The sequence below is a fragment of the Notamacropus eugenii genome, chromosome 1, assembly GCF_028372415.1.
Source record: "Notamacropus eugenii isolate mMacEug1 chromosome 1, mMacEug1.pri_v2, whole genome shotgun sequence".
In the NCBI taxonomy this organism is placed as follows: Eukaryota; Metazoa; Chordata; class Mammalia; order Diprotodontia; family Macropodidae; genus Notamacropus; species Notamacropus eugenii.
In genome coordinates this window covers 206,846,087-206,858,001 of record NC_092872.1, presented here as the reverse complement: position 1 = coordinate 206,858,001, position 11,915 = coordinate 206,846,087, and the positions used below count along the sequence as shown (strand labels likewise).

Below are 11,915 nucleotides of genomic sequence, written 5' to 3'. Positions count from 1 at the left end.
TTTGGAACAGATATATATAATTCCATCATTACAGTCCAGTCATTAGTCTGATTCTACCAAGTTTCAGTTGATTCTCCTAATGCTCTTTCAAAATAAAATACTAAAAAAAAAACCATTCTCTCATTCATTCTGTATATTGGCATGCTGATATGTGAGGCCATAAGGTTTTTATTTAATCTTGTTTCTTGTTATTTTTACCTTCATAACTAGGTCCTTCCTCTACTATATCACTTCTTTAATCATACCTGCTACCCTCAGTGACCCATAATTTTACAGTTTTATCTGGACATTATTCTCTATCCCCCTCAGAATTCAGCATGAAGTTCTCTCAGTGAAATTAGCAAGTCTCTGGACAAACAGATCCTTTTCACATGTTTATGAGAAGTGTTCTTTACTAGAATTCCATCACTTTGGTTTTGCAAGCTATGATCTAAGAAATCAAATTCTCACTGCTCCCATGCGTCTTTTTCCCATCTTCTAATCACCAAATGCTTTCAAAAGTCTTTTGGCCCAACTTATATACCAACACAATAATCCCATATTGAGAAATCCTGCTGGTGGCTAACCAGTGTTGACTTGAAGATCTCCAATGGTGAGGAAAAAATTATTTCCTAAGGCTACTCATTCCATTTTGGGGCAGTACTAATAATTGAGGGATATTTTTTCTTATATCACACTGAAATCTAACTCTGAAATTGCCATCCATTGTTTCAAGTTCATCTTTAGGGGACAAAGAGAAAAGTCTGATATCTTGTCCATATAAGGGCCAATTAAGCACTTGAAGAGAGATAATATGGCCCTCCTTATCCTTATTTTCTCCTGACCAAGCATTTCCCATTTCTCCATTTTCTTTAACCTGTTCTTGCATGGCATAGTTTTGGGTCCTTTCACCATGTGATACATGTAAACCTGTTAATGTCCTAAACATGAGATAACCATAACTGCATACAGCTCTCAGAACGTGAATTGACAAAGAAAAATACAGTGAGATTATCATCTAACACTGGACACTATATTTAAAATTACATTCAATTAGAAAAAGTTGAAAGCATCAGCTGTGCCATGTTCCAACATCAGGGTTTTGGGCTTCAAAGAACTTCAAAATCTTTAAAGATAACTTCTAAGTTCCTACTGAACATTCATTCCCATATGAATAGGAAGAAATGGGTGATGGACATTGGATCTGATGAGCCTAGAGATATTCTTCATAACTCCTTGGAAAAGAAGACAATTTACCAATTTTCTGAATCAGTTCAATGCATGGCCATGCCTATGAGCTTCAGCAGGAGGTGGGTAACCACTAGGACACAGAATATGCATTCTTTTCTTAGATAAAGTAAGGAGATTCCTCCTACCTGCTAGTACCTGTAACTCCTTCTTAATGGCCCATGAAGCCTAAAATGCCATTTCTTGCCAGTGTCCAGAAAGAGCCTCAGCTGTACCATTTCAATGGCATAATTTCATTTTGTCTTTTCTCTCTTCTATCACATTGCTGATCTCTTAACATTAATTTCTCTCTAACTTCTTTATTTCTGGCTTCCTTCCAAGATTATTTCTTCCATCCTGTCAAAGAACTCTTCATCCTCTGCTTCTTTCTCAGCTCTTAAAAAAGTTTTAATATAAAAAACAACAAAGGAATTGACAGTAATTGAGGCACTAATGGGCAACATTATTGAGATCTCCATGGTGATGTTTTCTAGAATGTGAAGTAGAGCAAAAAATGGACCAGAGGTTTCTCTTTCAACTTCATATCAAGAATTTCAATCATGTTCCACCAAAAGTCCACAGGTTTCAGCTCTAGAGGGAATCTGGAGGGGAGGAGAGAGCAGAGAAAGAGGAAATGAGATATTAAAAAAGAAATGGGACACAAGAGGAGAAAAGAGTGGAAGAGAAAGCATGATCCAGAGAGGTTATCACAGTCTCAGAAGTGGGGATGAGAAAAATGAAGGATGTTAGAAGAACTATAGCACTACTTCCCATGGGTCTTCCTCTCCTTTTGCACTCCCTCCTCCCCAATTAGGCATTTTGCTAAGGTAGAATTCATTGAAATCAGAGTTGCACCAGTCTTTATCTAGGTATTGTCATTTCTTTTTTTTAACCGCTGAAGGAGTTGTGGTATGATAGCCTCCAGAAAAAAGAGATCTGACCATTATCACAATCTATAGGCATGGCCACTGAAATAACAGAATTCTTTCAAAATGATTTGATCCAAGGAAGTATCTATGAGGATGGTGCTCAGCACACAGTAGGTATTTAAGCCACACCCGACGGACTAACTGAATAGACACCTAGTTTTTTGCGTGTTTGTTTTTTAGAGTTTAAGTAGTGAATCCTTTAATACCATTGATGGAAAGTGATCCTCTCCACTAACTCCACTAATAACAAAGAAGCAAAAGGAAATTAGGTGATTACATTTAATATAAAAATACAATTGGGGTGACTGTTTATAGATTTTTATTTTGGTACCCTTTCTTCCCTACAGAGCTTTATAAAGGATTCAGTACACAGCAGGTGGTCAAAAAACATCAAATAAAACAATTAGCACTTTTCCCCTTAAGCAAGAAAGCTCTCCCCACTTATTTTAGATTCTTGATAATTACAAGGTATTTTCTCATGCTTATAATTAGTGGACTACACAGGATAAGAGACTGGTCACCTAACCCATTAAAATACAGGGAATGAAACTTCTAACAAATGTTAAAACTAAAACAATTAGACATTTTCTGTGGGACATGAAATAATGGTTAGAAGTACAAAACAATGTAATAATCTGACTGCAAAAGCAACATGGGTTAATGGAAAAGGCACTAACTGAGTAAAAACCTGGGTTCCCATTCCAGTCCTAGTTTTGCCATTTGTTAACTATACGCAAGGTAAAAGTCACTTCCTTTCTTTGACTCTCAGTTTCCTCATATTTAAAAATGAGAGACTCAGATTATTTGCTCTGTCTTTTCCACCTCTGACTTTCTTAGCAATCTAAGAAACACAACACCTGGACCAGACTCCTTGCCAGATGTTAGTCTTCCTGACTCTGTGATTAGAATCACACAATCTTAATAGGAAGGGACCCAACAGCTACTTAGTTTAGGACCATCTCTACATGGAGATCTTTTTCCCAATACACCCAACAAATAGTCATCCCAAAAGTCTTCTGTGAATGCAAATCAGTCAATAAACATTTATTAAGCACCTACTAAATGCCAAGCACTGTGCTGAGGGGTGGATGTACAAAGAGAGATAGTCCTTTCCCAGGAGCAAGTCTTTGAGAAGGTTCTCCAACATGTGGTTTCAGAGAGCTTTGCTTCTTTTTTTTTTTTTTAAACCTGCTTTGGCCATAAAATAGGAAAACTGGACCAGTTAAGACAATTCCTTGCAGCCATTCATAGTCAGATTCTCTTGTATATTTTACATTTGGTTAAACTTTATTGGTGTAGAGTTTTGCCTTTCTTCTTATGCTCCCTTATATCCTTTTCTACTTCATAACTCTTTACTCAAAGCCCAGTTACATCCCCTCCCCACCCTCAGTGCCTTCAACAATAATAACCAACAAGCAATTACACTGTAGTTGTTTTTGTGCTTATACTATGCTTGATGCCATGAAAGAAACACAACCTGCTTTTCTAGCACTTACAGTCCAGTACACAGGATCTTGACATTGCACTCCCATGACATCCTGGGCTGTTTCCAGTCATCCTGATGAATATCTGGTCACCGGATCCAGGTGGCTCAGGAGGAAAAAGTGAGGCTGGTGACCTTGTGCATCCCTCCTTCACTCAAAACAAAGTCAAGTTCAAGTCATGTCATCATTTCTCTGATGTCATGGTCCTTTTCCAAAATGATGGATGAACACAAGAATAATTTTGACACTGCATTTGTGAACTTACTTTTTAAAAAATTTTTGATAACTGCACTTCAACATGATCAGTGTCCTTTGTGATGCTATATATTTCATTTTACATACTTAAAAACACTATTCTGAGAAGGAGTCTACAGGTTTCACCAGACTACCAAAGGATTTCATAATACAAAAAAAAAAAAAGTTAAGAACTCCAGGTCTAGTAGGAAAGATAAATAAATAACTATCGCACCAAATACAATATATAACTGTATAGGAAAGAGTCATATGAGGTAGCATTAGGAAATCTGACAAGAGAACAATCATTTCTTGCTGGTGGAATAGATGGGCTTCATGAAACAGGTGATTTCTGAGCTGGATATTGAAAGATGAGTAAGATTTTAAGGAGAAGAACTATGAATGAATGATCTTCTAGACAAAGGAGAGGGCCTAAGCAAACATGGAGCTAGGAAAGAACAGGATGAGTTTGGGGGATGATGAGATGTTGGCCATGCTTATTCATAGAATTTGTTAGTGTCTAAGACTCCCACTCATCTGGGAAAGAAATTTGGGTAAAAAAATAATCCTTTAATTCTATAAAAGAAACTCAGGTACTTAGAGGCCCTGTGGGTTGCTGGCACCCTAGGGATACAGAGACTTCAGCAGGGAATATAGGTCTGTAGCTGATGAGACACTTCAATTGGTCAAAGCCCAAATTGCTATGAGTCACTTAGCTATGGTGGCAGCAGGAAGTGGGTGCAGAGTTATGAATAGTGATGTTTCCAGGCCTTAAATTGGGTTGGCTGTTAAGCAGCCCCTCTGTGCCACCAGCTGTTTCCTTGTAGATCCATCAGTTTGCTACCATGTAGATGGATATAAAATAAGTGGTTGAGACAAAAAAAAATATCATTCTCTTATTAATACTGATATTGTATAGACATATCTTCAAAATCCTTCCCCTTGAAACTGACAAAACAACCCCAGTGAGAAAGAACAGAAATGGAAGGAGAAGGTGTGTGTTTGAGATAGTGGAATGTGAAGGAAAAGCATACTCAATCACCGGAAACACCAGAGACAGAGCCCCAAGGCTATGCCTGCCTCTGCCTAGAGCCATGACTAGTGTGTCTAAAAGGAGAGTTTGAGTTCATAACAAAGATGTGCAATGAAGGGAGACACACAAAAGAGACAGAAAGAAACAACGGCTGTCGAGATGAAAAGTAAGCAGGGATTCATCCTGCCAAAATGTCTGCAGAAGAGATAAAGACCGACTAACAAAGACAGCTTGATGATCTCAGGACAGAGCGGTCTGTGCTCAGACTAACCATGACTCTCATCCTTCCACTGCCTCTTCCCTTCTCTGACTTTCCCTCCTTATTTCGTTACTGAGTTGTTTTTCCGTTGGAAGGTGGGTAAAGAAAAGAAAGAGAAGATGAAATTCAAATTCTTCACTCTCTCTTATGGAAATTTCTATTTTACTACCCCCTCCAACATGAAGGGTTGGGAAGGGGAGTTCATTTAGAACCCCAGGTCCAAATGGGACCAGATTGGAGGAAAAAACATGACTCCCAAGTGTGTTAGTACCTACCTTCTTTTGATTATTTGCAGTTTATTCTACATATAACTTTCTTGTACATAGCAGTTTGCATGTTGTCTCTCCCATTAGACTATGAATTTCTTGAGAAGGTTGATCTTTTTACCTTTCTATATATTCTTAGGGCTTACACAGTGCCTAGGACATAGTAAGTGCTTAATGAATGTTTATAAACTGATTGCTGGCTAGTAAAACTTGATATATTCATATCCTGTATTGGTCTATAGACCCACTGGAGCAAAGCTCAGCTGGTGTTTACTTGTTACTTTATACTTATAAAGGACTTTACATCTGTCATTCCATTTGATCCTCACAACAATCCTGTGCTAAGAATACTGTCAGTGTTATCATGCTCCTTTTTCAGATAAAGAAAATAAGTCTCAGAAAAGTGAAAGCACTTGCCCAGGGACACACAACCATTAAATATCAAGATCTGGCACCAGAACTCAAATAGGCCTTCTGATTCTGAACCCTGTTCTCTTTCTAATACACCATGCTACTTGTCATATGTGTCCATGTCCATTACCTAAAAAGCCAGGTCTAGAGTCAGTTGCCATGGTGGGTCTAACAATACAGATTGATGTGCTGACCCTTTATCTCCTGAGCTTTCTACTCTACCTTTCAGTCCTGCTCTGTCACACACTAAAGGTTGGAGATGGCTGGATGGTTGCAGGGTGGGTAGGGGAAGGAAGGGAGGATATTTGCTACTTCAGCTTTTTACAATCAATACAAATCATTGCATGATTAACAAGGCTGCAGCAATCAAAATCAATTGAAGAAAACTGGCAACAGCAAGTCCTTTGAATCATTTTAATGATGTCCCAGTGTTTTCCCAAGAACACAGAAAAGGTCAATAAAGGGGCAAAATGTAAGCACATTTTGGAAAACTTTGAGGTGTTTGATAAATATATCTTCATTTGTTGTTGATAGCATTAGAAACTAGCCTCAGCTTCCATGAATAGAATGGGGCTTATACTGGCAGTGGGAAGGATTGTAAAATTTCATTAACCAAAAGGATAATTTTGTTATGTTCACAAATACAGGTTAAGTCCTAAGTAGGAATGATATCTATTAGCAGTTTGTATTTAACCTAACAAGTTAGAGGAAACTCATAACAAGTTATAAACCATGGGGGTTGTTAACCTGGGGTCCATGACTTTTGTGTTGCTAGATATAGAGTCAATTTGCAATATTCAGCCTTCAACTTTTGCAACTTCAAGTATTCCTATTTTATTAGCAACCTCATTTTTACTTTCAAGTTGGCAACTGGGCACATTTTCAGTAATGTGCACTAAGAGAAACAATGAGATGTTCAAGATGGTTTTCAGGACAACAAAAATGATGAGACAAATAAGCCCCCAAGACTGCTCCACTTCAAAGGTGGCTTGGCACAATCAACCAGCTTGCTAGAGACATTAAGTCGGTTGATCCCATAATCAACTGCAGCATCTTCAAGGTTAAACATCAACACATCTACTATGTTCCCATACTCCAAGACCTGTAAGGCTGTCAAACTGCATATGAAGTAGACATCACCAATTATTTCAAGGTGGTTCTGTCTTTCACAATTTCCAATGCCATCCATCAGCCCTGAAGGACAGAATGTTTGAGGTGATGTTGAGACCTTTCCAGTCTTGGCATTTTCCAACAGTAGTGACTAAAATCCCAGCAAACTCTACATTGGTTTTCAGAGGACAACCAACGTAGAAAGGTTTACAGTAATATAGTATACAATATAACATCCTCACACTGCCACCTGACACAGCAGAAGGTAAGATTCAGGTTACAAGGTGTTTTAGTTTTTAATAATTTTATTTGTTGTACTGTATTTATGGTATTATAGATATGTATTACGAAAAGTGAATGTTGTCAGAAATCACTGTTGGTTTTTTTATGATTATTATTGAGATGTTAGCACAAAAGTTCACAGAATTCTAGGGAAATAGTAGCAAGAAAAATGTTTTGCATGTTACCAATTTTATTGTACTGCATCTGATGGCTTATTTCATGGTTACTGTGTTTAGAAAAAGAACATATCAGAATTCATGTTTGTTATGAAAAATTGTACGCAGAAAAGTGTGTTTTCAGCAATCTCTAGTGAAAGATTGTAGTTTCTGATGGTCACAGAAATCTAATCTACTATTTCCCATAAGTTCAATTTATCAATATTCACTTTTTTTACTTTTGTCATGTTTTCTAGGAACATTACTCCCACAAAAGTTGAGGATTGATTGTAGATGTAGATATTGATATACAGATTTGACATTTGAATATACTAGCTTCCTATATATCTTTTTTATGTATTTTAAAACATTCTGAGAAGGGGTCCATGGGCTTCAACAATGTACCAAAAGAATCTGTGGCAAAAAAAATAAAAAAGATTTAGAATCCCTACAAGGAAATCATTGTTAATGTAGTGAAAAGAAAACTGTGGAATTAGTACACTTTGACTGTAGCTCTGGCTCTGTCACTCACCTAACATATGCCTGGGGCAAGTCATTTAATTTCATGATCTGAAAAATGGGGAAAATATACACTTAGAAGTGTTGTGAAAATCAAATGAGATAATGCATATAAAACATTTTATGACTATAAAACACTATAGAAATAACATACCTTAAAATAATATGACCTGAAAACACAAGACTGCAAATGGAAAAGTATAATTTGTCCGCCATCCTCCAGTCCCTCAATCACAGGATTCCTTTAGTATTCTGAGGAGTTCAGATGGAAATAGCAACAACAGCAACATTAACATTCATACAGCACTTACAAGGCTGAGCACTTTACAATCGTTACCATTTGATCTTTACAACTCTAGGAGGTAGGTGCCCATTTTAAATATGAGGAAACTGAATCAGACAGAAGTAGAGTGACTTGCCCAAGGTTACACAGCTGGTAAATATCTGAGGCCAGATTTCAACTTGTGTCTTACTGATTCAAGGCTTGGAACACTTGGCACTCTGGAGAACCCTAGCTGTTCCAAATGCGCATTCTTCCAAAACATTCAAATGTTCAATCAACACACATTTATTAAGCACTTAGTAGAGATAAAAACTCCTGACTGAAAAAATTGCAGAATAGTTTGCTATTCTCTCTGCTCACTACAAGACTGAGAAGGGTCTAAGGGAGATTTCTCTGCTATCTTGTATTCCCTGACCACAGTGGTTCTTCTTCTGTATGACTACAAGGCACAAACAATAAAAGCAGATACTAGACAGCAAAAGCAAGAGTTATAAAGCATTATTCATATCGGAAGTGAAGATGAGGACATAATGAAAAGGAAAATGGTAGTGCTTGGATCTGTAATAGAAGACTGATGCTCTGCTAGAAGTTTGCAAGATAAAAGGCAAATTTACTTATGGAATATGAGTCAGCAGCACACTGGCAGCATCTAAACATTTGGCCATTTGGGAACCAGAGCAATAAACCATCAGAGAAATATGACAGTGCTGCAATTCTGCTCTGGAGTTAGAAATTAACATAAATACATATTCTGCTTTCAAAGCACAGTTTGTTCCCTGGGAAAACATTTAAGTGCTACTATTATAATGGCCACATCTTATTCTTTCTTTCCTTTGATTCACCTTATATTTTCAAAATCATTCTTGGTAGCTTTTTCTCTTCTCCATGGGACTCAAAAAGATCAGTAAATAAGACATAAAGGTCAACCTGTTTCTGAAGGCAGTTGTGAAGATCATGCTTGGAATGAGGGTAGATGAAGCAGTAGTCAAGTAAAGCAAAACTTTGGCACCAGTCTAATTCAATACACCTGCCCCTTTCTTGATGTAACCTTTGGGGTAATCCTTACACCTGAGTATCCCCAAGTATTATTCCAGGTTTGAGGCAAAGTTGTGAGTATGGGTTATAGTTTTCTTTTCTCAACTAATAACAGAATACGTTCATGCAAAGAAAAAGGCATCTAATTAAAGAATATAGTAAGGGAGATGATAGTATGATCTCCCATACTCTTAAAGGTATACTTTCACACAAGTTAATATGTTAACAATGAAGTAGGGGATATACATAAGAAACAGAAGAGGTCAGGTAATATGTGATAACATACTTCCAGTATTGCTCCCTCCCCTTATTTCTATTCTCATCATCATTGATCTAGACTTGTTTTTTACCACCTCTTGACTGGACCTCTGTAGTAATCTCCTACTGTTTCTTTTTTTATCTCCAGTCTAACTCCTATCTAAACAGCCCATCACACAGCTACCAAAGTGATCTTCCTAAAATCATAGGCCCTCATCACATTATATCAGCCATAGGAAAAAAGTCAGGTGACTCAGTGTGTAATTCAAGGTCTTCCTGCTGTTTCAGTCTTATTTCATACTGCCTTCTTTCAAGAACAAAATGTGCCAGCTATACGGGACAACCATTCATTCCCCAGACTCATCTTGTCATCTCTTGCTTCGTCAATTGCAGAGTTTTATATGAAGGGACTGGATTCCCTCAACATTTCCACTTCTTGAAATACCTTGAAATAAAGAAAACCTAACCCAATTGATCATATCAATAAGAAAAGTAACAAAAATTATATGATATTTTCAATAGATATGGAAAAAAACTTTTGACAAAATACAACATACATTCCTATTTTAAAAACTTGAAAGCACAGGTAAAAATGGATTTTTCTTTAAAATAGGAAGCATCTGCCTGAAATCATCAGCAAGCATTATTTGTAATGGGGATTCTTCCCAATAAGGTTAAGAGTTAAGCAAGGATGTCCATTGTCATTAATATTATTCAATATTGTACTAGCAATAGCAATGAAAAAAGAAAAAAGAAGTTGAAGGAATAAGAATGGGCAATGAGGTCATAAAAATATTGTTTTTATAGAAGATATGATGATATTCTTGGAAAATTCTAGAGATTCAACTAAAAAGCTAGTTAAAACAATTAATAATTTTAGCAAAGTAGCCATATATAAAATAAACCTACATAAATACCAGCATATATATGTATGTACACATATATATATACATATATATATTATACCTGCCAAAACAAACCTAGGAACTACATTAAACATAATTATAAAACACTTTTTATACAAATAAAGTCAGATTTAAATAATTAGATATTAATTGTTAATAGATGGGCAGAGCCAATATTATAAAAATGACAATTCTACCTCAACTAATCTACTTTATTATTCAATGCCATCCCAATTAAATTACCAAAAAAACCATTTTATTGAGCTAGAAGAAATAATAACAAAATTCATTTGGAAGAACAAAAGGTAAAGAACATCAATTAGTGTGTGTTCATCCTTCGTTGCCAAAGAAAACCATTCCATCAGAAATAATGACTTGACTTGCACTTGACTTTGTTTTGAGTGAGGGAGGGCTTTGCAGGTCACCAGCCTCACTTCTCCTCCACAGTCATCTGAATCCAGTGACCAAATATTCATCAGGATGACTGGAGATGACCCAGGAGGAGCCAGTTGGAGTTAAGTCACTTACCCAAGGTCACACAGCTAGTGAGTGTCAAGTGTCTGAGGTGAGATTTAGAACTCAGGTTCTCCTGACTCCTGCACTGGTGCTCTACCCACTGCACCACCGAGCTGCCCTTTAAGGTAAAGGACAGAGGTTTAGCAGTAACAGATCTTAAACTGCACTATAATAAAATGAGAATTATCAGAACTATCTAGTACTGGCTAAGAAACACAAAGTGGATCAGTGGAAAAGGGTAAACATATAATACATGGTAGTAAATGATTATAACTATCTTATGTTTTATAAATATAAAGATTTAAACTTTGGGGATAAGGATTCACTATTTGAAATAGTGGAGTAGTGAAAACTGGAAATCTCTCTGGAAGAAATTGGGCATAGACCACCATTTACAAAGATAAAGTCAAAATGGATACATGACCTAGATATAAAGGGAGATATCCTAAGTAAATTAGAAGAACATGTAACATACTACCTATCAGACTTATAGATAGAAGAAGAATTTATGAAGGGGAGACAAAAAAGCATTGTAAGATGCAAAATGAATAATTTTGATTACATTAAATTAAAAAGGATTTGTACAAATAAAACCAATGTAGTGAAGGTTAAAAGGAAAGAACAAAATGGAGGAAACTTTTTCATAGATAATTTCTCAGATAAAAGTCTGATCCCTCAAATATATAGAGCACTTTGTCAAATTTATAAGAATAATGATCATTCCCCAATTGATAAATGGTCAAAGGATATGAATAGGCAGTTTTTCAACGAAGAAATCAGACACACACACACACACACACACACATATATATATATATATATATATATATATATATATATAGTCGCATGAAAAATGCTTTAAATTATTATTGATTAGAGAAATGCAAATTAAAACAACTTTGAGATATCATCTCATACCTATCAGAATGGCTAAGATGATAGAAGGGGGAATGACAAATGTTGGAGGGGATATGGAAAGTCAGGACACTAATACACTGTTGGGGGAACTCTGAACTGATCCATCCACTTT

The 11,915-nt window shown here is 36.4% G+C and overlaps 1 long non-coding RNA gene across 2 annotated transcripts; it reads right to left on the bottom strand.

Moving 5' to 3' along the window:
- Positions 1-990: 990 nt before the first annotated feature.
- Positions 991-9,196, bottom strand: LOC140524542 (uncharacterized). 2 transcript variants are annotated; one of them, XR_011973755.1, is made up of 3 exons: positions 9,099-9,196; positions 8,043-8,140; positions 991-1,808 (listed from the first exon to the last, which is right to left on the bottom strand). It is a non-coding gene; the product is annotated as an uncharacterized lncRNA (long non-coding RNA). The 2 variants fall into 2 exon arrangements; XR_011973756.1 differs by having other exon boundaries at positions 9,014-9,146.
- Positions 9,197-11,915: the final 2,719 nt, after the last annotated feature.